Source organism: Rattus norvegicus, chromosome 4 (assembly GCF_036323735.1).
Source record: "Rattus norvegicus strain BN/NHsdMcwi chromosome 4, GRCr8, whole genome shotgun sequence".
Taxonomy (NCBI): domain Eukaryota; kingdom Metazoa; phylum Chordata; class Mammalia; order Rodentia; family Muridae; genus Rattus; species Rattus norvegicus.
In genome coordinates, this window is record NC_086022.1 from 175,301,324 (window position 1) to 175,327,678 (window position 26,355).

General features: G+C 45.8%; 1 long non-coding RNA gene across 1 annotated transcript; it reads left to right on the top strand.

The window, feature by feature from the left end:
* Window positions 1-328: 328 nt before the first annotated feature.
* LOC134486860 (uncharacterized) lies at window positions 329-25,096 on the top strand. The gene is made up of 3 exons (XR_010066305.1): window positions 329-15,151; window positions 16,274-20,357; window positions 24,788-25,096. It is a non-coding gene; the product is annotated as an uncharacterized LOC134486860 (long non-coding RNA).
* Window positions 25,097-26,355: the final 1,259 nt, after the last annotated feature.

Sequence of the window (26,355 nt, forward strand, 5' to 3'; positions counted from 1 at the left end):
AGTAGCAACAAAAATAGTTTTATGGTTGGATTCACCACAACATAAAGATCTATATCAATGGGTTGCAGCATTAGGAAGGGTAAGAACCACTGCTCTAACGGCTTCATGCTCCCCACACCCCCTGCCACCGTATCTACTCCCGCCTCCCCAAAGCCTCACCATCCAAACACTTGTACGACAAAAATGAGAAAGATTAAGTTTTCAACACACGAATTTGGAAGGATGAGTTTAAGCCACAGTTTTCTAACCTCAGTGAAGAATGGGAGTGCGCTCTCAGGAGCGGTGGGGGGTGGGGGGTGGGGGGTGGGGGTGGGAGGGGCAGCTCAGCCTTCCCCGCAGAGCTTTGCAAAGGCAAGTGACACTTGATTGTTTTGTGATGGGGAGGATGGCTTCCGGGGGCGACCAGGATGAGTTTTAAATTCACGAGCAGTTGCAGGTCTGAGACTGACTGGGGATGTTTGAAAATCTGAGCTGCTGGCCAGAGCCTGCCACGCTGGTGAATTCGGGATGGAAGGGCAGAAGCACCATATGAGGGAGCAAGGCCCCTCAGCGTTGTGAAAAAGTGCTTGAAGAAAATTACCTAGTGGGCAGCCAGGGACGGAGGGTTTACACTTTGGTTCACATTTGAAGGTACAGTCCACCATCACGAAGAAGGCAGTGTGGCAGAGTCACGAGGCAGCTGATCATGTGTCCACATTCCGGAAGCAGAGCGAGATAAACGTGCTCAGCACACGCCCCCCCACCCCTTTGTCTTGTTTTTAATCTATTTATTACAAAAATGTATATGGGCTGGAGAGGTAGTTCGGTGGTCAAGAGTCCTGACTGGTCATCCAGAAGTCAAGTGTTCAATTCCCAAGCCCCAATATGGCATCTACAGAGGATCCAGCGCCCTCTTCTGGCCCCTGCATGCATTGCGTGCACGTGGTGCACAGACATAACTCAGGTAAAACACTTATACACATAAAATTTAAAAATCTAAAAATTGCCAGGTCGTGCTGGCATGCCTTTACTCCAGCACTCAGGACGCCGAGGCAGGCAGATCCCTGAGTCTGAGATCAGCCTGGTCCACAGACAGTTTCAAGACAGCCTTGCCTAGACAGAGAAACCCTGACATGAAAAACAAGGAACAAAAAACAAACGAAAGTCTAAATTATTTAAAAGAGTATGTTATGTGTTCGTGTGTGGGCTTGGGTGCGCACTCCATTTGTGCAGGAGCCTGGAGAGGTCAATCCTGTGGAACCGGAGTTACAGGTGGCTGTGAGCCTCGACCTGGGTGACGGGAATCAAAGGGGGGTACTCTGCAAGAGCACCTAGTGCTCTTCGCTTAGTGTTCCCTCCAGCCCCCAGCTCTCTCCTTTTCATGCACTCAGCCAATGGCACGATGTCACTTATATTCAAAGTGGGCTTTCCCTCTTACAGCTCTCTGGAAACACCCTCACATTATTATAAGGTCACGTTTCTAAGGCAGTGCCCCCGTTTGCCAGTAAGGCCTTCCTTAACATTTCTTTTTTTCTTTTTTTTTTTTTTTTTTGGTAAATTTGAATATGAATTTATTTTTTTTTTTTATTAACTTGAGTATTTCTTATTCACATTTCGAGTGTTATTCCCTTTCCCGGTTTCCGGGCAAACATCCCTCTAATCCCTCCCCCTCCCCTTCTTTATGGGTGTTCCCCTCCCCATCCTCTCCCCATTGCCGCCCTCCCCCCAACAATCACATTCACTGGGGGTTCAGTCTTAGCAGGACCCAGGGCTTCCCCTTACACTGATGATCTTACTAGGATATTCAATGCTACCTATGGGGTCAGAGTCCAGGGTCAGTCCATGTATAGTCTTTAGGTAGTGGCTTAGTCCCTGGAAGCTCTGGTTGCTTGGCATTGTTGTACATATGGGGTCTCGAGCCCCTTCAAGCTCTTCCAGTTCTTTCTCTGATTCCTTCAACGGGGGTCCCGTTCTCAGTTCAGTGGTTTGCTGCTGGCATTCGCCTCTGTTTTTGCTGTATTCAGGCTGTGTCTCTCAGGAGAGATCTGCATCCGGCTCCTGTCTGCCTGCACTTCTTTGCTTCATCCATCTTGTCTAATTGGATGGCTGTATATGTATGGGCCACATGTGGGGGCAGGCTCTGAATGGGTGTTCCTTCTGTGTCTGTTTTAATCTTTGCCTCTCTATTCCCTGCCAAGGGTATTCTTGTTCCCCTTTTAAAGAAGGAGTGAAGCATTCACATTTTGATCATCCGTCTTGAGTGTCACGTGTTCTAGGCATCTAGGGTAATTCAAGCATTTGGGCTAATAGCCACTTATCAATGAGTGCATACCATGTGTGTTTTTCTGTGATTGGGTTACCTCACTCAGGATGATATTTTCCAGTTCCAACCATTTGCCTTTGAATTTCATAAAGGCATTGTTTTTGATAGCTGAGTAATATTCCATTGTGTAGATGTACCACATTTTCTGTATCCATTCCTCTGTTGAAGGGCATCTGGGTTCTTTCCAGCTTCTGGCTATTATAAATAAGGCTGCTATGAACATAGTGGAGCACGTGTCTTTTTTATATGTTGGGGCATCTTTTGGGTATATGCCCAAGGGAGGTATAGCAGGATCCTCAGGCAGTTCAATGTCCAATTTTCTGAGGAACCTCCAGACTGATTTCCAGAATGGTTGTTCTGAGTTCAGGGATAGTGATTCCCCCTGAAGTCCTTTTATTGTTGAGGATAGTTTTAGCTATCCTGGTTTTTTTGTTATTCCAGATGAATTTGCAAATTGTTCTAACTCTTTGAAGAAATGGATTGGTATTTTGATGGGGATTGCATTGAATCTGTAGATCGCTTTTGGTAAAATGGCCATTTTTACTATATTAATCCTGCCAATCCATGAGCATGGGAGATCTTTCCATCTTCTGAGGTCTTCTTCAATTTCTTTCTTCAGTGTCTTGAAGTTCTTATTGTACAAATCTTTTACTTGCTTGGTTAAAGTCACACCGAGGTACTTTATACTATTTGGGTCTATTATGAAGAGTGTCGTTTCCCTAATTTCTTTCTTGGCTTGTTTCTCTTTTGTGTAGAGGAAGGCTACTGATTTATTTGAGTTAATTTTATACCCAGCCACTTTGCTGAAGTTGTTTATCAGCTTTAGTAGTTCTCTGGTGGAACTTTTGGGATCACTTAAATATACTATCATATCATCTGCAAATAGTGATATTTTGACTTCTTCTTTTCCGATCTGTATCCCCTTGATCTCCTTTTGTTGTCTGATTTCTCTGGCTAGAACTTCAAGAAGTATATCGAATAAGTAGGGAGAGAGTTGGCAGCCTTGTCTAGTCCCTGATTGTAGTGGGATTGCTTCAAGTTTCTCTCCATTTAGTTTAATGTTAGCTACTGGTTTGCTGTATATGGCTTTTACTATGTTTAGGTATGGACCTTGAATTCCTGTTTGTTCCAGGACTTTTATCATGAAGGGGTGTTGAATTTTGTCAAATGCTTTCCCAGCATCTAATGAAATGATCACGTGGTTTTGTTCTTTCAGTTTGTTTATATAATGGATCACGTTGATGGTTTTCCGTACATTAAACCATCCCTTCATGCCTGGGATGAAGCCTACTTGATCATGGTGGATGATTGTTTTGATGTGCTCTTGGATTCAGTTTGCCAGAATTTTATTGAGTATTTTTGCGTCAATATTCATAAGGGAAATTGGTCTGAAGTTCTCTTTCTTTGTTGTGTCTTTGTGTGGTTTAGGTATAAGAGTAATTGTGGCTTCATAGAAGGAATTCGGTAGTGCTCCATCTGTTTCAATTTTGTGGAATAGTTTGGATAATATTGGTATGAGGTCTTCTATGAAGGTCTGATAGAATTCTGCACTAAACCCGTCTGGACCTGGACTCTCTTTGGTTGGGAGACCTTTAATGACTGCTTCTATTTCCTTAGGAGTTATGGGGTTGTTTAACTGGTTTATCTGTTCCTGATTTAACTTCGGTACCTGGTATCTGTCTAGGAAATTGTCCATTTCCTGCAGATTTTCAAGTTTTGTTGAATATAGGCTTTTATAGTAAGATCTGATGATTTTTTGAATTTCCTCTGAATCTGTAGTTATGTCTCCCTTTTCATTTCTGATTTTGTTAATTTGTAAACACTCTCTGTGTCCTCTCGTTAGTCTGGCTAAGGGTTTATCTCTCTTGTTGATTTTCTCAAAGAACCAACTTTTGGTTCTGTTGATTCTTTCTATGGTCCTTTTTGTTTCTACTTGGTTGATTTCAGCTCTGAGTTTGATTATTTCCTGCCTTCTACTCCTCCTGGGTGTATTTGCTTCTTTTTGTTCTAGAGCTTTTAGGTGTGCTGTCAAGCTGCTGACATATGCTCTTTCCTGTTTCTTTCTGCAGGCACTCAGCGCTATGAGTTTTCCTCTTAGCACAGCTTTCATTGTGTCCCATAAATTTGGTATGTTGTACCTTCATTTTCATTAAATTCTAAAAAGTTTTTAATTTCTTTCTTTATTTCTTCCTTGACCAGGTTATCATTGAGTAGAGCATTGTTCAATTTCCACGTATATGTGGGCATTCTTCCCTTATTGTTATTGAAGACCAGTTTTAGGCCGTGGTGGTCCGATAGCACGCATGGGATTATTTCTATCTTTCTGTACCTGTTGAGGCCCGTTTTTTGACCAATTATATGGTCAATTTTGGAGAAAGTACCATGAGGTGGTGAGAAGAATGTATATCCTTTTGTTTTAGGATAGAATGTTCTATAAGTATCTGTTAAGTCCATTTGGCTCATGACTTCTCTTAGTCTGTCTATGTCTTTGTTTAATTTCTGTTTCCATGATCTGTCCATTGATGAAATCTCCTACTATTATTGTGTGAGGTGCAATGTGTGTTTTGAGCTTTAGTAAGGTTTCTTTTATGTATGTAGGTGCCCTTGTATTTGGGGCATAGATATTTAGGATTGAGAGTTCATCTTGGTGGATTTTTCCTTTGATGAATATGAAGTGTCCTTCCTTATCTTTTTTGATGAATTTTAGTTGAAAATTGATTTTATTTGATATTAGAATGGCTACTCCAGCTTGTTTCTTCTGACCATTTGCTTGGAAAGTTGTTTTCCAGCCTTTCACTCTGAGGTAGTGTCTGTCTTTGTCTCTGAGGTGTGTTTCCTGTAGGCAGCAGAATGCAGGGTCCTTGTTGCGTATCCAGTTTGTTAATCTATGTCTTTTTATGGGGAGTTGAGGCCATTGATGTTGAGAGATATTAAGGAATAGTGATTACTGCTTCCTGGTACATTCATATTTGGATGTGAGGTTATGTTTGTGTGCTTTTCTTCTCTTTGTTTTGTTGGCAAGATGATTAGTTTTTTGCTTTTTCTAGGGTGTAGCTTGCCTCCTTATGTTGGGCTTTACCATTTATTATCCTTTGTAGTGCTGGATTTGTAGAAAGATATTGTGTAAATTTGTTTTTATCCTGGAATATGTTGGTTTTTCCATCTATGTTAATTGAGAGTTTTGCAGGATACAGTAACCTGGGCTGGCATTTGTGTTCTCTTAGGGTCTGTATGACATCTGTCCAGGATCTTCTGGCTTTCATAGTCTCTGGCGAAAAGTCTGGTGTGATTCTGATAGGTCTGCCTTTATGTGTTACTTGACCTTTTTCCCTCATTGCTTTTAATATTCTTTCTTTATTTTGTGCGTTTGGTGTTTTGACTATTATGTGACGGGAGGTGTTTCTTTTCTGGTCCAATCTATTTGGAGTTCTGTATGCTTCTTGTATGCCTATGGGTATCTCTTTCTTTAGGTTAGGGAAGTTTTCTTCTATGATTTTGTTGAAGATAATCACTGGTCCTTTGAGCTGGGAGTCTTCACTCTCTTCTATACCTATTATCCTTAGGTTTGATCTCCTCATTGAGTCCTGGATTTCCTGTATGTTTTGGACCAGTAGCTTTTTCTGCTTTACATTATCTTTGACAGTTGAGTCGATGATTTCTATGGAATCTTCTGCTCCTGAGATTCTCTCTTCTATCTCTTGTATTCTGTTGGTGATGCTTGTATCTGTGGCTCCTTGTCTCTTCTTTTGGTTTTCTATATCCAGGGTTGTTTCCATGTGTTCTTTCTTGATTGCTTCTATTTCCATTTTTAATTCCTTCAACTGTTTGATTGTGTTTTCCTAGAATTCTTTCAGGGATTTTTGTGATTCCTCTTTGTAGCTTCTACTTTTTTATTTATGTTTTCCTGTGTTTGTCTAAGGGAGTTCTTCATGTCTTTCTTGAAGTCCTCCAGCATCATGATCAAATATGATTTTGAAACTAGATCTTGCTTTTCTGGTGTGTTTGGATATTCTGTGTTTGTTTTGGTGGGAGAATTGGGCTCCGATGATGGCATGTAGTCTTGGTTTCTGTTGCTTGGGTTCCTGCGCTTGCCTCTCGCCATCAGATTAGCTCTAGTGTTACTTTGTTCTGCTATTTCTGACAGTGGCTAGACTGTCCTATAAGCCTGTGTGTCAGGAGTGCTGTAGACCTGTTTTCCTGTTTTCTTTCAGCCAGTTATGGGAACAGAGTGTTCTGCTTTCGGGCGTGTAGTTTTTCCTCTCCACAGGTCTTCAGCTGTTCCTGTGGGCCTGTGTCTTGAGTTCACCACGCAGGTTGCTTGCAGCAGGAAGGTTTGTCTTACCTGTGGTCCCGAGGCTCAAGTTTGCTCGTGGGGTGTTGCTTATGAGCTCTCTGCAGCGGCAGCAACCAGGAAGATCTGCGCCGCCCTTTCCGGGAACTTCCGTGCACCAGGGTTCCAGATGGTGTTTGGTGTTTTCCTCTGGAATCAGAAATGTGGGCAGAGTGCTGTCTCTTCTGATTTCCCAGGCGTGTCTGCCTCTCTGAAGGTTTAGCTCTCCCTCCCACGGGATTTGGGTGCAGAGGACTGTTTATCTGGTCAGTCCCTTCAGGTTCCGGTGGTGTCTCAGACGCAGGGGACCTGCTGCTCCTGTGCCCTTATCTCCAGGAACCTAGAGGCCGTATACAGTTTCCTCTTGGGCCAGGGATGTGGGCAGGGGTGGGCAGTGTTGGTGGTCTCTTCCACTCTGCAGCCTCAGGAGTGCCCACCTATCCGGGCGGTGAGCTCTCTCTCCCACGGGGTTTAGGAGCAGTGAGCTGCTGCAGGGTCCTTAACATTTCTTGATGCTGCCAGCATCTCCAAAGCTTTTGGGCTTCAACCTTCTGGCCCCAGTGAAGACCCACGTTCCGAAGATCTACCCTGTATACATCCGCAGGATTCCCTCAGGTTGCTGACATTTTCTGTCTCATCTGTGATCGCTTGACTCCTCCATTGTTGATTTCTGACTTGAGTCTTCTTAGCACGGGAGCAAAGCTGCCCGTGTGCTGTTAGTGTTGACCCTGACTGCGGGAGAGATTGCAGTGAGCCAAAGGAGCACAGCTCTATCCACTGGAAACAGTGGGAGTCCTGAAGCCAGCACATGCTTGACACAGTTCCGGCAGAGCTGAGCCGAATGTGATTGCTGCCATTTCGCCGCCATTTCACCTCTCACTTTAGGTTTCGGTCTCTGTGTGCTGTGTTCTTGGGCACCTTCTGCACTGTGTTCCACTTTATGTCTTTTCCCTGAGAATTACATCGGAGTTTTCCTTTCAGGAAACTTGTAAACTTACTGTCCCTTCTGCTTTTACGGAAATGGCTTTATCCAGACCTGTTTGTAAGTCTTCCTTATGCTCTGGAGATTAAGATAAGCACTAAGCTAGGAATTTCCAAATGAAGTCACGAGTCCAGGAATCTCTTTGGTGGGTGCCCACCCCTAAGCAAACTCAAACAGTATAATTGGGACAAGGGCAAACTTAGAGATCACTGACAAACCTCGACCGGCCAGGAGAATTGGTAACAGGTTCAAGGCCTCTTTTTTACAATGTACTTAGAGGTCTCTGAAAATGTAGCTTAAAGAAAGAGGTCGTACAGGGTCTACCTCCAGAGGAATAGAATTCAATAAATAAGATAGTTTGACAAAAATAAATGTTTCCTGCTTTATAACCTACATGACGGAACCATATAGTCAAAGTGGATAGGCATTAGTGTTTGCTGTCATAAAAATACCAGCTCAGATATTTTCTGTTTGCCTGGATTGCTTTACAACCGCAAATACTGCCAGCCTAAAAGCAGGCCGTCATGGCTGTCATATAATAAATGTGTTTGCTTCAGCAGAGGCATTCTTTAGAGTTGGTGTTAAAGAGTTAATAATAAAGATAAAATCTGTTCTACTTGTATTTTCTAATCGTGATTGAACTTGTAACCCAAACATTTAAGGAGAAAACAAACACATGTACAGAGACAAATGGGTAAAATCAGTATTTCTTGGACATTCATTAGTCTGTCTTTGTTCTATGAAACCTGTATAAATAGAAACCACCTGATGCCCAGTCAGTCAGAGCTACAAGATTCTCCACAAATCTGTCTGACTGGTTCCTTCCTTACCGACTCCTTGCCTCCTCTCTGGCCGCCATGTCAACTACTGAGGTTGGCCCCCAGCAGAAAACCCCAACAGTTAAGCTGGATCAAACTCCCAAATAACTAAGGTCCCAAGTCATCCCCGACATTTACTTTTCGTGGCTACAGAAACAAGGTGGGATATATAGGGATCTTACTACTTTTCTCTTCCTTTTCACTTTTTTTTTTTTAAAGAATTTTACTTTAGTGGTTAAGCGTGGGCATTGCTTTTACAGAAGACCCTTATTCAGTTTGAGGCATCAGTGTCTGTCAGATGGCTCAACATCACCTGTAACTGCAGCCTGTTTGATGTACCTGGCCTGCAGAGGTCTCATATGTGTGTATAGGTAACACATGGTGCCAGTGTGGAGGCCTGAAGACAGCTCTCGGGAGTGGATTCTCTCCTTCCACTTTCAGGGGACTGAACTCAGGTCATTATGTGGGTATATGCCTTTAATCTGAGCATTGGGATTCAGAGACAAGGAGATCTCTCTCAGTCAAGTCTGGTATACAAAATGAGTTGGGGGCCAGTCAGGGCTACATAAGGACTTAATCCCGACCCAGAAATCAAACAGAAACCGTGACATTCCATATCATAAAGCAATTACAAAATAAAGGTGTGGGCTGGAGAGATGGCTCAGCAGTTAAGGGCACTTGTCCTTGCAGAGGACTGAGGTTTGGTTCCCAGCACCCACACATCGGCTCTCAACCATCCATAACTCCGGACCCAGTGATCTGACACAGTCTTGGCCTCCGCCAGCACCAGGCACATGTGTGGTATACAGACATAGAAGCAGGCAGCATCCCTGGGTAGAGGGATCCTGCATTGTGTAAGACTGGAGAAAGTGAGCTGACAGTTGTCGTGCAAGCATCTATTACTGCTCTCTTCATCTTAAAGGGGATGCCTTGACCAGTTGCCTGGAGGGGCTGCTGCTGTGACTTTTCTACCTTGAGGGAGCCTGGATATAACCTGGAACTGGGGGCCAGTATAACCCCCCTTTTGTCAATGTGTTTTATCACAGTGAAAGAGAAGCTAAGACACGTGAATGGTCATCATGTGACCACTACGCCTTTTTCCTTTGAAACTCTGTTTTCTTTCTCCTGACTAGAGCTTCATTTTAACTAACAATACATTTGTTTGAGACAAAGTTTCACTCCACCGCTCAGGCTAGCCTGAGACTTACTACTGCAAACCAGACCCGCCTGCAACTTACAGTGAGTCTCTTCCACAGCCTCTGGCGTGCTGGGATTACTGGTGTCCGTTACAATGACTTAGGGTCCTTTGCTGAGCCTTGAGCTCACTGATTTGCTGGACTGGCTGAACTGGGGATCCACCCGTCTCTCTCTCCCCAGTGCTCATGTTACGGGTGCACTGCCATACACGGCTTTTTATATAGGTGCTGGGGGTCTGAACCCAGGTCAGGTTTACACAGCAAGCACATCACCAACTTAGCTATCTAGTGTGTATATGCATGTATTCCTGTGTGCTACATTCATGCAGTGCCCACGGAGGCCACACACACACACACACACACACACACACACACACACACACACACACACGGGACGGGAGCTGGGGCTGCAGGAATCAAGTTATACCTAGAGAAAGAAGAACAGAGAACAGTGTCCAGTGTCCTCCCATATGCTGCTCAGGGGAAGAGTAGGGTAGGTGTCTGGGAAGGAGAGGTTGGAAATGTACTTTAGAACTCAGTCACGGAGTGCTCAGTCCTGCTCTAGGGGAGCAAGGGACAAGCCTCGAGGTCAACATCAGAACCTGGTGCATCTCCCTGGAGGCTGACAAGGAGTCTGTGGAAGAGAAAGGGACGCTGATGCTTCTACTCTTCACCCTTCAGGGCCACAGTGATGCATCGTGTGGTCTGACCAATCACACTCCTAGATGCCGAGCTGGGGCAGCAATCTCTAGCTTGTGTGTTTCTCTGCGGGAGGCTCTTAGGATTCAGATACCTTCCACCCTGAGGCGAGCAGCATTTTCAACACTCACAAAGACCCATTCTTGGTAATTGTTTGGCTTATCGCATTTCCAAACACAGGCGAATCCATCTGTGTTCGCTCCTCTCGGAGGATGAGAGCCCTCACGTTTCCCCCAACTTTCCGTGAACAATGAGGGTCATGAACATTGAAGGCAAAGAAAGAGCTCTGGGCCATACCCAAACTGTCATGGCTGGGAGCCAGAGTTGGAGCCAGCCTCTCAGTTGCTCCTCTGCTTTTCACGGCTGGCGGATTGAGCTCAGGAGAATTTGTAAACCTAAGGGAAAGGTGTCAAAGAGGATGGGGAAGCAAGATCTTAGTACTCTAGTCTATTAAAAAAAAATCAATGGGGAGAATCGAGGACATATTAGGGGACTTGCATAGACTTCTGGGGTATTCTAAGAATGCTGTGGGTTAAGGGATTCTGTGAACTCTGCTGGGAAGCTGCCGACCTCTGTGGGAAAGTGTGTTCCTGACTTTCAAATCGGGATGTCTGGGACATGTCTCCACCATCAACATTCCTGAGGGATTCACAGGAATTCTGCTGTTTGATGTCACAGATGGGGCTGCAGCCAGAGGCTCCGTACGGTGAGAACACATGGTGGATGTAAGCGTTGACTTTTATCCCCACAGAGAAGGGAAATTTTCTACTAACAAGAGTAGTATTTCTAGTGCCAGAACCCTATCCATCCGTATCTTATGGAAAGACAAGAAGCTCAGAAGCTGCTGGAAGGGAGCCCAGCGCTCAGGACCCCAGGAAACAGCCAGAGTTCTGTTGCTGGTACGCCCGACTTGGTTTCCTCCCATGCTGTCGTGGAATCTGTATGGCCGACAATATCCCCGGATCCTGGACTACCTTCAAAGCCTATCTGGCCACAAGTGTGACATTGATGCAGTGTCTCATTTCCCTTTTCACTCTGGGGACAAGTGACATTGGCACTATGCCTGGGCAGACCCTGAGAAGCTATGGAAGGGGTTAAAGGTTTCCGTGACCAGCACCTGGCAGGCTCTGTCTGCTTCCAGAGAATGTTACTTCTCAACGGCTTCTGTTTCTTTTTGGTTAGAAACAGAAACAAAATATCTATCTTGTGTAGATTTGGTTTACAAAAAAATAACTCAGAAAAATGTACAATAGTGGCTAAGCTTCTCTCAATACCACTGCTGGGATACAGTGGTTGACATGCACAGAGAGCTGTGTGCGATGTGTTTCATGAGTATTTCTTCCCATTCCGGTAGCGTCACAGCGATGAAGTTGCCTAAGTGATGCTTTTCTCAGCATGTACCACCATGGTCAAGTGACTTGTGGCTGTATGAATTCACATGCACACAGAAATGGAAGGGTTAGGAGTTACAGGAAAAAAAATAATGAGTGGCCAGCCCCGCCCCATTTTCTCTTTAGAAATTTAATTTGCTAGGGGGTGGGCTCAAAGGTAGAGCACTGTCTAGCAGGTGCGAAGCTTTATATTCAAGCCATAGTACTGAGGTGGAATCTGTCTTTGATGGCTCTGTATACACAATGGCATGTTTAGACAGCATTCTTCCCTGGGGTGCTGGGTTCACAGCACCTACCTCATGGACTGCACTGTGCGTTTCACAGAGGTCATGGGAGCTGTCTGTGGAAAAATGTCTGATGACTTCTCCCATTGATGAAATCCAGAGACCAAAGGCAGAGGCCTTTCCAAACTTGAGCTGTAGAAGCTTCTATTACCACAGACTACGGCATTTACCAGCAACCAGAAAAGGAAGGTACGGGGGCTGGACAGACAGCTCAGCAGTTAGGAGCACTGACTATTCTTCCAGAAGACTCAGGTTCTGTTCAATTCCCAGCACCTACGTGGCAGTTGACGACACCCTCACACAGATGTACATGCTGGCAAAACACGAATGCACTTATAAAATAAGTTCTTTGTTTTTTGTTTTAAAAGGAAGTTATGACATTAAATAATGGGGTAAATTCATTCCATCTTGGGGAAGTATGGAACACTTTTTTTTTTGTTCGTTTCTTTTGTTCTTTGTTTTTTAAGGGCGTGATGGGCTCTATCTAGTTGGGGTTGAGAAAGCTGCTCAGAACCATTTTTTTTTAAAGATTTATTTATTTTACGTATATAAGTACACTGTGGCTGTCTTCAGACACATCAGAAGAGGGCATCAGATCTCATTACAGATGGTTGTGAGCCACCATGTGGTTGCTGGGATTTGAACTCAGGACCTTTGTAAGAGCAGTCAGTGCTCTTAACCACTGAGCCATCTCTCTCCAGCCCCAGAACCATTTTTTAAAATAGATTAGAATAGATAAGATCTCACTGTTCAGCTCTTCTGAGATAGGAGGAGGAGCATATGGACTTTACTGTGTAGCTACTTTGGTTCAAGGCCAGCTTTGGGATATATATATTCCCGGGGGGAGGGAATAAAACTATTTACAGAAATAAGGATGTTTGCCACGATTGCTCAGGAGTGAATTTTGGTGAGGAATGATCAAGATGACTGTCCCCCCTCTCTTCCCTCCCTCAAGCCCTCCTTCTCCTCCCACCCCCCTCTTCAAACACTTAGACCACACTAGCTTTAACTTCATGGAGACCCACCTGCCCCTGTCTCCCCAGTGCTGGGTTCAAAGGTTTAACTGGCCTAATTTTACCCCTTTGCTCTAGAATTAATAATGGGTTGAGGTGGGAGGACACTCCTTTAACCCAGCATTGGGGAGGCAGAGGCAGAGGCAGAGGTAGGCAGCTCTCAGTGAGTTCAAGCATTGCTACACCATTTATCTCTTTGCTTTTTTATTTACTTTAGTTTTATATCTTATTTTGGGACAAGGTCTTGCTATGTAGATCTGGCAGGCCTGGTACTCACTGTGCATCCCCCACCCCCACCACCAATGGCCTAAAACTTGAAACAGTCCTCCTGGGTTCTGGGAGTATGCCCGCCTCCCAACTCTTCTCTTTCTGCGTTTTTCGTTCTCTCAGTGCACCTGACTTCCTATTACACACACACACACACACACACACACACACACACACACACACACACACACACACACATTAATATAGATCCATACAGAGACCAGAAAGGATGACGGATCCCCTGGAGATGAGTTACAGACGGTTGTGAGCTGCCTGACATGGGTGTGGGAACTGAACTCCGGCCTTCTGCAAGAGCAGTACGACCCTTAACCATTGAGCTTTCTCTCTAGCCCCAAGGGGAGGTGAGGATGTTTGCCTCCTGTGTTTTCACAAAAGATTCCCAGGGTTATAATCTACTGGCCAACACCACCATCTGAGTTTATATGTACAGTTTTGGACCCATACCCTGTGAGTCGCCCTCCCATCCCAAAACAAAACAAAGAATGTGGTAGTCATCAACACTTAAGCACTGAGGAATTTGACAGAAAAACCTGTATGTTCTGCTAGTGTTAAAAAGTAGAGGTTCGGGCTGGAGAGATGGCTCAGTGGTTAAAAGCACCGACTGCTCTTCCAGAGGTCCTGAGTTCAAATCCCAGCAACCACATGATGGCTCACAACCATCTGAAATGAGACCTGATGCCCTCTTCTGGTGTGTGAAGACAGCTACAGTGTGCTCATATATAATAAATCTTTAAAAAAAAAAAGTAGAGGTTCTGGGGACATTAGCTTCCCACTGTAGCACGAGAATACATGATTCTATTTGGAAACGTGACTGCCCAGGTTCTCACAGCATCTCTACATGCCACTCCCCCCCACCTTGCTTATTTATATGACCCAATCAATGTTGACAGGAGTCTTAGAGCCCCGCCCTCCCAGCGTGACAGCAGTCACCAATAGGAACAGCGTGGCTACTTGATACTGGGTCTGCGGACTGGTGATGCTCTTTCACTAAAGTGGGGGCGTCCCTGGAGCCTCACCTGAGATTGCAGGCTCTCCTCGTGCATCTTCTCCTGGCCAGTTGTTTACAATTCTACCCTAATTGCACGTGGTTCGAGGGAGGTGCTAGAGTGTGAACAGGTTAGCCGAAGGGGCGGGGCACATCTACGCTGCTGCTGCTGCTGCTGCTGCTGCTGCTGCTGCTGCTGCTGCTGCTGCTGCTGCTGCTGCTGCTGCTGCTGCTGCTGCTGCTGCTGCTGCTCCTCCTCCTCCTCCTCCTCCTCCTCCTTCCCCCCTAGGGAACCCATCCTCCGTGTGGGGCTGAGATTTTCCCAGTGTAGCTGCTTTGTTGTCACCATGCTCTTGTAAGGAGCCCTGTCCTCTGTAAGAAGCCCTTTGTAAGTAAGCCGGGTAACCTCATTGGCTCCCCAAGTTGGACTCCGTGGAACTGAACTTTGGTTTGTCATTGGTCCCTCTAAGGATAGATGCTTGCTTATACCAAACTGGTGTCCCCCACCCCCACCCCCGCCCAGGGAAAGACTACAAGCGTTTAAAATTTCAACTCCTGGACTATCGGCCAGAGTCCAGTTCTTTAGCCTCATATAGAGATGGGTGATTCCTACTGACGTTTTGAGATTACTTCTACCATTTTCTCCTCCTACCTTTATATCTGGAAAAGAAGTTTCTCCCAAGATCCTCACCGGGTCACCCTCAGGACTCCTGATACACTGGAAACCCGTCTCCACTCACCGAACCATTTTTATTTTCTGAAGGCTGTTCCTTATCTTTGTAGCTTTGACTGAAAAAAAAAAAAAACCACCTCGGGGATAATTGAAGCTCACTTCAGGTGTGTCTGTGAGAGCTCGTCCTAAGGTGGGTGCCACCATCTAATGACTGGGGTGCTACTGGGGTCCTAGACTGAGTAGAAAGCAAAAGAGCAGAAAGCCAGTGGGATGCTGAACCCCTTTTCTTTCCTGACCCACTCAGATGTTCTGCCAGCAATCACCTCATATGGTGGCCATGCCTTCCTCAGATCGTGTGCCTTATCTCTCCCACCCATGAGCCCATTGTGACTAACACAGACATCTTCCAAAGGAAATCTTTCTGGTTTCCACCAAATTTATCTTTTTCCTCGGTTGCCTTAATTGTTGTTCCAATACCTCTTTCCTCCTTCCCTCTCTCCCCTTCTAGTGTGTGTGTGTGTGTGTGTGTGTGTGTGTGTGTGTGTGAATGTATGAGTATGTGCATATATATATATGCACGTGTGTGCATGTATGTGTGTATGAGTATGTGTGCATGTATGTATGTGTCTGTCTGTGTGTTTGTATATGTGTGCATGTGTGTGCATGTATGTATGTGTGTGTGCATTTATGTATGTGGGTATATATGTGTGTGTGTATGTGTATGAGTGTGTGCATGTATGTGTGTACATGTATGTATATGTGTGTATGTGTGTGTGCATTTATGTATGTGGGTATATATGTGTGTGTGTATGTGTATGAGTGTGTGCATGTATGTGTGTACATGTATGTATATGTGTGTATGAGTGTGTGCATTTATGTATGTAGGTATGTATGTGTGTGTCTGTGTGTATGAGTGTGTGTGCGTATGTATGTGTATGTATGTGTGTGCATGCATGCATGTATGTGTGTCAGATGATAACATGTGGGAGTCACATTTCTCCTTCCTACTCTTTGTGCCCCGAGGATCCAACTCAGGTTGTCAGGTCTGGCAGCAAGTTCCCATAAACTGCAGAGCCATCCTCTGCCTCCGTCTTTCTATCTCTGTAAAGGGTGTTTTCAGCCACCAAAGCCCAGCTTTCAGTTATTTTCTCCGGTTTGTTTGGCCTCAGTCCTATTCACTGAGTCTTGTCAGTTTTGTTGCTCAGCGTCTCTGGGCACCCGAAGCAGAACCCAGGTCCTCTGTAGGAGCTGTAAGCACCCGGCCGTCTCTCCTGCCCCTGCTAAAGGTGTCTTAACGCCCTCCCCTCCTCAGGTCCGTTGGCTACTCCCTCATCAGAGCTGATTACGTTTCTGTCAGTTGCTGCAATGACCTCCTAGTTCATGTTCCAGCTCTAACTTTACACCTCTGCTGATCAGAAGGATGAATTTTAAAATTCTACCACGTCGACCAGCTCCTCACCGACGTTATATCCTCGAGTGGACAAAGATCGAATGAATCTGTGATCAGCCTGGAGTGGAGACGCGGAAGCCTTGTTCAGCACATGTCAGTGATTGACAGAAGGTGGAGGGAGTGAGGGCTGACCATTCCTGCAACTATGTTTGAAATTACTGGACTCTCATTCTGTGCAAGGGTTAAAGGGTGACCTGGGGAGGCAGGGGGAAAGACTGATCTCGACGTTCAGGATGGAGAGCACAGGATGAAAGCAGACTGGAATGAGAAGAGAGAAGAACGAAATTAGAATCATAACTTTGGCTTCTAATGAGTTGGCAAGCAAGAGGGGTTTTTCTCACTAATGCAAAGGAAATGATTTTTTTTTTTTATAAATCCCAGCAGTGTCTGAAACCATCTCCTAAAAAGATGTGAAGAAAGGGACACTCACAGACACCACACAGGAGGAGGGAAATCTAAAACAGGGTATGGAGTTATATTTCCTTTTGAAGTTGGGGAGAGGAGCAAAGAAACTCCTTTGTGTGTGAAAAAAGTGTGATTCATTTGTTCATCCCTCCCCCTTCCCCTCTGTCTCTGTCTCTGTCTCTGTCTCTGTCTGTCTGTCTGTCTGTCTCTTGCCACAACCATTTTTATGAACTTGGGATGTCTGTTTCTGACATCTGCACAAGCATTTCAAGGTAAGTATGTTAGGTGTCAGTGCAGACCAGGGCTGGGCTGGTGAGCAGGTCAGTGAGATTAACAGTGCTTGCAGCCAAGCCTGGGGTTCTGTGTGCAATGGTGGGACACAAGAACCAACTCCTACAAGTCATACTGTGATCATGGCACCTGCATGCTTACACACACACACACACACACACACACACAGGCACGCACACACACGGTAGTTTTATTCCTTAAAAATAAATAAATAAAAGGACACAGATCTGACTAAAGGCACAGCATGTGGTCTCCGGGCCAGTCTGCGTCCTAAATGGTTAAATCTGGTTTGTTCTGTATCAAAATCCAAGAGAATTAAAAGTACAGCATGAAGGCTGACAGCAGATGAAAGACAGAGGTGTCGAGTCTCACTCTGTGAGGCACAAAGACAGATGGACTAGTTAAGAACCTAATCAAATGAGGCGAAGTCCCATTTCCTGGGCTGGGCAATCTACCTACTCGGGAACACAGAGGATTTATGGGGAAGACGGTTTGCATCTATTAAAATACATCTGGCTCCATTTGAGGCAGAAGCATTTGAATCTGACAGCAATGGAACAGCCAGAAAATAACCATCATGAAACGGTGATTTTGTTGCAACGTACCTAAAAATACCACCATCAAAAGCTTACTCAACAGTGCCTTCGAGTTACATACTCTATAAAAAGAAAAAAAAAAAACAGGAAAGGCATTTTACAGTAAACATGTATTAGGGCTGGTAGAGGAAGCCCAGGAGAGGGAGATGAGAAGGGACAGTTGAACCTCCGTTTACACACAGGCTGTGGAAAGTTCTGGTGGCGTCCATCCGTGGGCTGTGGGATCCAGCTTGCTTTTGCACAGCGTTGCCTGAGGCAGCTAGCAGGAAGGAAGGACTTTGTATCTAATTCATTTCCTCAGAGCAAAGAGCTTTTTGACAGTTATCTCCCCAAGAAGGGTGATGTCTCTCTAAGCCATTAAAAGCCATGCAGGAATGCTGTGGTACACAAACAGGTCAGGTTGGATCCTTAGATTGCTAGGTAGGGTTTGGTTGTGTCAGGAGACCTTGACTTCTCAAATTCTACACTCTTCTGTTGTCCCCTTTCCTCCCTCCTTCCCCCATTGCTTCCCCACTCCTCTTTCTTTTTCGTTTTCTGACCCAAGATTTCACTGTGTAGTCCAGGCTTCAAGCCACAACAATCCACTTGCCTTAGCCCTCTGCATCCTGGGATTAAACGTTTGTGGCACCAATATACCTTTGCCAAAATCTAAACTGTCATCGGCAACATAATCTGGGTCACTTTACAGTGTTGATGTGACAATTAAATATGTCCACACTCCCTATGTCCACGTGGAAAGTGGTCATTAACTCCTCAGACTCCACCTGAATTCACGACCATCTGCAATGGCATCTAATGCCCTCTTCTGGTGTGTCTGAAGACAGCTGCAGTGTACCCATAAAATAAATAAATCTTAGAAAAAAAAAGCTCTATATTTCCAGGGTCAGGGGTTTATATGATCAAGGGCCTCGGACACGTGGCAGGGTTTGCCCAGCAAGTCCAAGGCTCTGGTTCAATCCCCAACATTGTGGAAATCATATTACACGGCGATGCAACCAGGCCATAGTTCTGTGAATATTGACTATTACATTCAGAACATTGATGTGGTTGTCTTAACCCGGCCATTAAGTGACACAGTATTGTCACTTAAATTGTCCTAAATTGAATCCAGTAGACGTTTGCACAACTAATGGCTACAGGTTCATAGTAGTGTGTGTGTGTGTGTGTGAGTGTGTGTGTGTGTGAGTGTGTGAGTGTGTGGTGTGTTTATGTGAGTGTGTATGTGGTGTGTTTATATGAGTGTGTGTGTGGTGTGTTTATGTGAGTGTGTGAGAGTGTGAGTGCTTGTGTGGAATGTGGTGTGAATATGAGTGTGTGTATGTGATTGTGCGTGTATATTTGTGATAATGTGTTTGTGAGTATGAGTGTATGTGTGTATGTGAGTTTGTGTCTGTGTATGATGTGTACACGTGTGAGTGTGTGTGTGGTGCATGTGAGTATGTGTATGTGAATGTGTGTGTGAGTATATATGTGTGTGGTCTGTGTGTGAGTGTGTGTGTGGTATGTGTATATGAGAATGAGTGTATGTGTGTATGAGAGTTTGTGTTTGTGTTTGTGTATGATGTGTATATGTGTGCGTGTGTGTGCGGTATGTGTATATGAGAAGTGTATGTGTGGTGTGTATAATGTCTGTGTGGTGTGCTGTGCATGTGAGTGTATATTTGTGGTATATGTGTATGAGTGTATGTGTGTGTCCAAATTTGTGTTTGTGGTATATGATGTGTATATGTGTGAGTGTGTATGTGGTATGTGTGGTGCATGTGGGTATATGTGTGTGTGAATGTGTAAGTATATGTGTGTGTGTATGTGTATGTGTGAATGTGTGTGTGTATAATATCTGTGTGGTGTGAGTGTGTGTATGTAGTAGAAGTCATGGAGTGCTCCAAGCACTGAGCCTTTGCGTGCTGTAGAAAGACATATTTAATTTTTTCATTAACATTTTAAACCTTTATTTATTTGATTTTATGTGTGAATGTCTTCCCTGTATTCACATGTGGGCGTCATGTGTGTGCCTGTTGGATCCCCTGGAACTGGGGTTATGGTGGTTGTGAGCCACCATGCTGCTTGCTGGGACTCTATGGAAGAGCGGTGTCTTTGGAAATGTTGAGCCCTATTTTTAGCCTCACCAAAGAGATTTCTTTTATATAAATAAATTTCCCAACGTGATTGTTCTTCAGAGACCAATCAGGCAGAATTATCCTTTTGGGTCTATCTGTTCAGGGGTCAGGGGACAATATCAGATCAGACCAGACTCATCTCAGATTACAGGGACCACTGCATCCTGTCCGGGCTGATCAGTCGGCACGGCGAGCTGCCGTCATAGCTTTTGTACCCACAGACAGCATCACAAACAAAGCGGTACGGGGCGCGTGTGTGAACTTGCAGGGGACTCTGACGAAGCCGAAGAAGATTCTCATCCACCTCGTCACTGAGCATGAGCGGATACCATGAGCTGGCTCCCCGCCGGCTGGGAGCACATGCGACACCCGAGTTTCACAGTTTCACGTAGGTGTTGGAACTGCTGGTGCGGAGGTCACAGGAGATGGTGAGCCACGCCTGATGCTGGCCGTGACGTCAGGGCAACACTCAGCCAGAGTCCCTCTAAGGAGATGAAGCCACAGCCAGCCTGGGAGGTCCCCTAGGACCTCTGTGAGGTAAGGGAGGTCCGTCCTTTCTTCTTCAGTCTTCCTTCATTATCTCCGAGCGGGCTGCTGATCCACCAGCTCCGGGGAGCAGAGGGAATGCAGACTGCCTGTAGCATCCTAGCGCCAGGGCTTCCTGACCGGTGGAGTAAGAGGAGGAAACGGGTAAAAACGTCCACTGGGAATGGCATAGGGCCTGTTCTTTCGTTTTTCAATTTTGTGTTGGAGACACGTCTCTGTCTGTGGCCTGAGCTGATCTTAACAATACCGCGTAGTCACCCATGACTTTGTGCTTCTTGTCCCCCTGCCTCCGTGTCACAAGTGTTGCGATTATGGCTATGAACATTGAAGATTTTTTTTTGGGGGGGGCCTGAGTTTTGTGGCCCATGCTTGTAATTCCAGCATTTGGGCAGCAGAGGCTCACAGGTTTGTGTGACTTCAAGGGCAGCCTGCTCTAGGTAGTGGAGTGCAGGGCAAAAACAAAAAACAAAACAAAACCAACCAACCAAACAAACAAAAACAAACAACAAAACCCCCCAAAACCAAAACCAAAATTAAAACCCTCCAGAAGCCACTTCACTTATTTAGTGTATGTATGTAATTTGTGACCGTGAAGTTACCATAGTGCCTAGAAGTCAGGGGACAACTTGTTGGAGCTGGTTCTCTGTGTGGGTCTTGGGGATAGAACTCAGATCATAAGGCCATCACCTGGCCATTATGTGGTTTGCATCAATGGCTCAGGAATCAAGAATGGCTCTGTTCTGTTCCGTTCCTTCCCTTCCCTTCCCTTCCTTTTCCTCCTTTCCTTTCCTTTCCTTTCCTTTCTTTTCCTTTCCTTTCCTTTCCTTCCCTTTCCCTTCCCTTCCATCCCCTTTCCTCCTTTCCTTTCTTTTCCCTTCCCTTTCCTTCCCTTCCCTTTCCTCTTTTCCTTCCTTTCCCTTTCCTTCTTCCCTCCCTTCCCTTTCCTCTTTTCCTTCCTTTCCCTTTCCTCCTTCCCTCCCTTCCCTTTCCTTCACTTCCCTTCCCTTTCCTCTTTTCCTTCTCTTTCCTTTCCTTCCCTTCCCTTTCCTTCACTTCCCTTCCCTTTCCTCTTTTCCTTGCCTTCCCTTTCCTCCCTTCCTTTCCTTTCTTTTTCCTTCCATTTCCTCTTTTTCTTCCTTTCCCTTCCCCTCCTTTTCCTTCCCTTCCCTTTCCTCCTTCCCTTCCCTTCTTTCCTTTCCCTCCCTTCTTCCCTCCCCTCCCTTCCCCTCCCTTCCTGTCCTTTTCGTGTCTTTTAATAGTCAAATGCAGAGGTCTGGCTCATTTTGCTCCTTGTCTGCCAAACCAGCAGGCAGGGGCTGCTCCAGCTTCCCTGCCTTCTCCCTGTCTGTGAGGAGCAGAGGTTAGGTGCCTGCTGCAGTGAACCTTAAACTTCACATTATCTTGGTTCTTCTTGATCTTGGTGGATGACAAGTCCTTCTGTCAGGCTCTGAGCAGTAAGTCCCCGAGTTCCTCGATTTCCCAAGGCGATGGGTGCTTTGCTGGTGAGTTCACCCAAGACCTCACAGCCATGAGAACAGAACAGCATGGCTTCTTTTACCTGGTCACAGTTTAAACACAGATCTCCACAGGTGTCTACTGCCTGCTCTTGGCCTAAGGTTGGGTCACCTCACCTGTTCAGTCGTGTGACTTCCTCGAATTCCAGGAATTTATCTAAGTCAGACTCTCAGGATAGACTTGACTTCCCTGCAACTGCAGGCTTTATGTGTGCTATGTCCCCAGTGCTCTGTGCAACCCCGGGTATTCTTTGCCCTTCTTGGAGGTGAAAGTGGAGGAGATGGCCACGGTAGCAGCCTCACATGCCTGACCCCTGCCAAAGTGGGGGGATACTAAGTTCAAGTGTAGCCCAGGCTACATAATGAGACTCTGCCTCGACAGACAGACAGACAGACAGACAGACGAGCCCCATTGACTAGGAGAGCCGTCCTAAGGCATGGCTTTAAACTGGTTTTTAGCAAGAGTGAGATGGAGACATCTGGAAGATTTTGTCCCCCCTGACAGAAGAACAGAAAAGGCTAAGAGGGAGCTGTAGCACGTGAGGGACTGCTGCCAAAGTATCCAAACCCCAAATAAACAGAAGAATCCAAAACCGGGAAGTGGGATGCACACGAAAGTGTTGGCACTGTTCATCTTGGGATGGAAGGAGCAGAAAGCGAGCTTCTTGGAGGGGTTGGGTTGAAAGTTAACTTGAGAACACACAAAGGCAACTCTCTCAGGAGCAGAGTTACAGAACAGAATAATGATTGAGTTAAGTAGGTCTCGTGCTTAGAGACCATAGGACCAATGGCTAAATGCATTTGCAGCAGCCTTACTTGTGAGGGGAGAAACTTGTGAGGGGAGAAAGCAGCCAGCCTGGACTACATGGTAAGATTTTTATCTCAGAGAGAGAGAGAGAGAGAGAGAGAGAGAGAGAGAGAGAGAGAGAGAGAGGTGGGGGGAGGGAGAGGGAGAGGGAGAAGAGGGGGAAATATGAATATAGGCAATGAAATTAAATTGTTCCAATAGAAAAGTGAATGCTGTGTGGAAGCTGTGTTTTTACTGCAGTGCAGCACACTGAGCAAATGTAGATTTTCAAATCTAAATGGGGGAAGCAAGCCAAACCTTGTGTGTGTGTGTGTGCAATCGCATAACATGTATGGGAGAGACGGTGTAAAGCTGAGAGAGGTGTGTGTGTGTGTGTGTGTGTGTGTGCAATCGGATAACATGTATGCGAGAGATGGTGTAAAGCTGAGAGAGGTGTGTGTGTGTGTGTGTGTGTGTGTGTGTGTGTGTGCAATCGGATAACATGTATGCGAGAGACGGTGTAAAGCTGAGAGAGGTGTGTGTGTGTGTGTGTGTGTGTGTGTGTGTGTGTGTGCAATCGGATAACATGTATGCGAGAGACGGTGTAAAGCTGAGAGAGGTGTGTGTGTGTGTGTGTGTGTGTGTGTGTGTGTGTGTGTGTGCAATCGGATAACATGTATGCGAGAGACGGTGTAAAGCTGAGAGGTCCCAGGTCTGTGAAGACCCAGCAAGTCAAGTCAAGGGACAGCATTACCTCTGAGGGCGAAGGTGGGTTGAAGGTCTTGGTTGCCATGGTAACAGCCACGCCCCCTTTGTCAACCTGTGCGGGTAGCGGGAGGAGAGTATTGCAGAAAGTAGCATGTCTCGTGTGAAGTTAAAAGGCACGTGGCAATGTGTACTGTCTTAATTCAGATTGGAAGTACCCGGTTCCTGCATGCCAGGTTCAGGGTAGCAGGGAATTTGAAGGGGAGCAAACAACAGATGGTGCTGAGTTCCCCCGGCTCGCATTTCCGAGGCTGCGTGGATGATGACGTCTTTTTGTTTGCCCGAAATACTTCACCAAAACCCAGAGAAAGCCAAAGCTTTTTGCCCAAAGTGGGGGCAATTCACACTCTAAGAGCAGATGGACCAGTGAGGGGAGCCCAGGAAGCAAGATGAATGCCAAGTTAACCTCCAGGTACCTCCCACTAGGGGCTAAGGAAGCCTGTGGAAAACCTGTGTGGGGACCAAGGGCAGCAAAGGGGAAGCGAGCCTGCTGGCTTCCAGTGAGCAATGTTAGCAGATGGCTGGGTAGAGTGGAGTCCTGGGGGCCATGTTCTTACATTCTTTGGACAGATTTTTTCATCTGTTTCTACGGGCAAGGTTTTGTTCCGCCCATTTCCTATCTCATATCTTGTCTTTATCCGGTGGGAAAGTTAACAGGAAGGGATTGAAAACAGCCCCAAAGAGCGGGGTGAAGTGGGAAAAGGGTTATTAAAAGAGTGATCAGTGCTGGGGGAAGTGGGGGCTCATCCTGTGATCCTAGCTATTGAGAGACTGAGGGAGGCAGGGAGATCTGGAGTTTGAAGATGGCTTGGGTGACATAGAGAGACAATGTTTCAAAGGAAAAGTGTACATGGAGACAGAGAAACACATACACACACACACAGAGACAGAGACAGACAGAGACAGGCAGAGACATGAGAGACAGAGACACGAGAGAGCCGAGAGAGAGAGAGAGAGAGAGAGAGAGAGAGAGAGAGAGAGGAGGGAGAGGGTGCCCCTCAATCCCACTGGTCTCCCCCTTCCCTTAAACCCACCCTCTACCCTTGCAACTTTCCTCTCATTAGAGAAAACATAAGTCTCTCTGTAGAAGCTGTAGTGTGTTACAGTGTGTCCCACAGTGTATACCCTTTTGACTCTTCTTTGCTTGCCAATGCTCGTTGCAGTGGCTGGTTGGCCTGGTACAAGGCTCTGGCTTGTGCTATTCTACCAGCAAATGCTACGAGCATCTTTCAATTTTGGCTTCCCTATTTTGGGAACAGACCTAGGACAGAGGTTTGTAAAGAGTATAAGTCTCAACTCCCAATTCTGGACTCGGGATCTAGGGCTTCTTTTCTCGTTTCTTTTTGCTTTTGCAGAGGACCCTGGCTTGGTTTCCAGCACCTACATGATGACTCAGTCACATCTGTCACTTCAGTCCAGGGAATCAGATGTCCTCTTCTGACTGTCATGGGCAACAGGCATATGTGCAAAATAAATCTTAAAAAATGAAAACCAAGATGTCCCAACAGGTAAAGGCACTTGCTACTAAGCCCAACGACCCGAGTTTGGTCCCTGAGACCCTCATGGTGAATGGAAAAAGCAGACTGAACCATGTCACCTTCTGACATCTACATGTGTGCCATGTGCCTCCCCTGAATAAATACACAGATGTTATAAAAACAAAAGGAGTTCTGCTTTCTGAGTTCCAGCTTTGTTCACCTGAGCAGCCGGACATATCTATACCGTATTTCTGCTGTCTACAGAACCAGGACAATATCCAACTTGACACTTGGCGCTGTGAACATCAAGGGAATTAGTCTTGGGCTGGGAGGTAGCGTAGTGTTAAGAGCACTGCCTGCTCTTCAAGAATTTGAGTTTGATTTTTAACCACCCATGTTGGGTGGCTCGAAGGTGCTGCCTGTACCCTGAACTACTCACTGCCTGACCCTTACTGCCCTTGAGGGGTGGAGGTGAGGTGGCGCCTCCTGGAGTTAACAACAGATCCTGGAGCAGGTTAAGTAACACTGTAGCAAGCTCTCTGAATGCTGCTGCAAGCTCCTTTAATACCCTCCCCCTGTGCACCATTGGTCCCAAGAAAGCGTCTCTTCTAAGCAGCAGTTCCTGATTGGCTGGCATTGTCTGCGCCAGCAATCCTTGGTCTCTCAGGCAATTAGGTCCTCCGCAGGAGATGCTTTTGGGGCTGTGCCCCACCCCTGTGCACAGCGTTTACAGAGATGGCCGGGTTGATCCTGCTACATTCAGGTTCCTGTAACTACAGGTTTAGAGGATCCTGCACCGTGTTCTGGACTCCAAGTGCACAGCACGTGTGTGATATCCTCCACCCCCTTAAAAATCTCAAAAAGCATTAGAACGAGTCAGTCTAAGATTAAAAAAACAAAAAAAGAGAAACCCAAGTTCTGGAATTTGTTCTCTGGTACTGAGGCATGCATGCTGTCTGCCTCTGTCTCTCTGTCTCTGTCTCTCTCTGTCTCTCTCTGTCTCTGTCTCTGTCTCTCTCTTTCTCTCTCTCACACACACAAATAATAAATAGAACAAAATAGATACAACTGAAAATCATTTGTCATTTGAAGATTTTCTATTATTAATTCACTCTCAAGTCTAAGTTACTTAAATTTATTTTATTTTTGGTGGCTGCTGTTTGAGTCTGGGCCTCACCATGTATATAGCCCAGGCTGGCCTAGAATTTACCAAGCTCCTCCTGTCTCAGTCTCCTGAATGCAGGGCTTATAGGCAGAGGTCACTATACCTGGCTTGGTCTACTTAAAATTTGAAGTCTGTATTAATTAATGCAGAGAAACCATGTCATCTAGTCAGCAGGGAGATATGACTGAGGTAAGATGTCATGGGGGTGGAGTGGAGGGTGAGGGTGGTAAGGAGACTCTGGTAGGATGACTGGATGGCCTAGGGTGGGGATTTCAGTAGC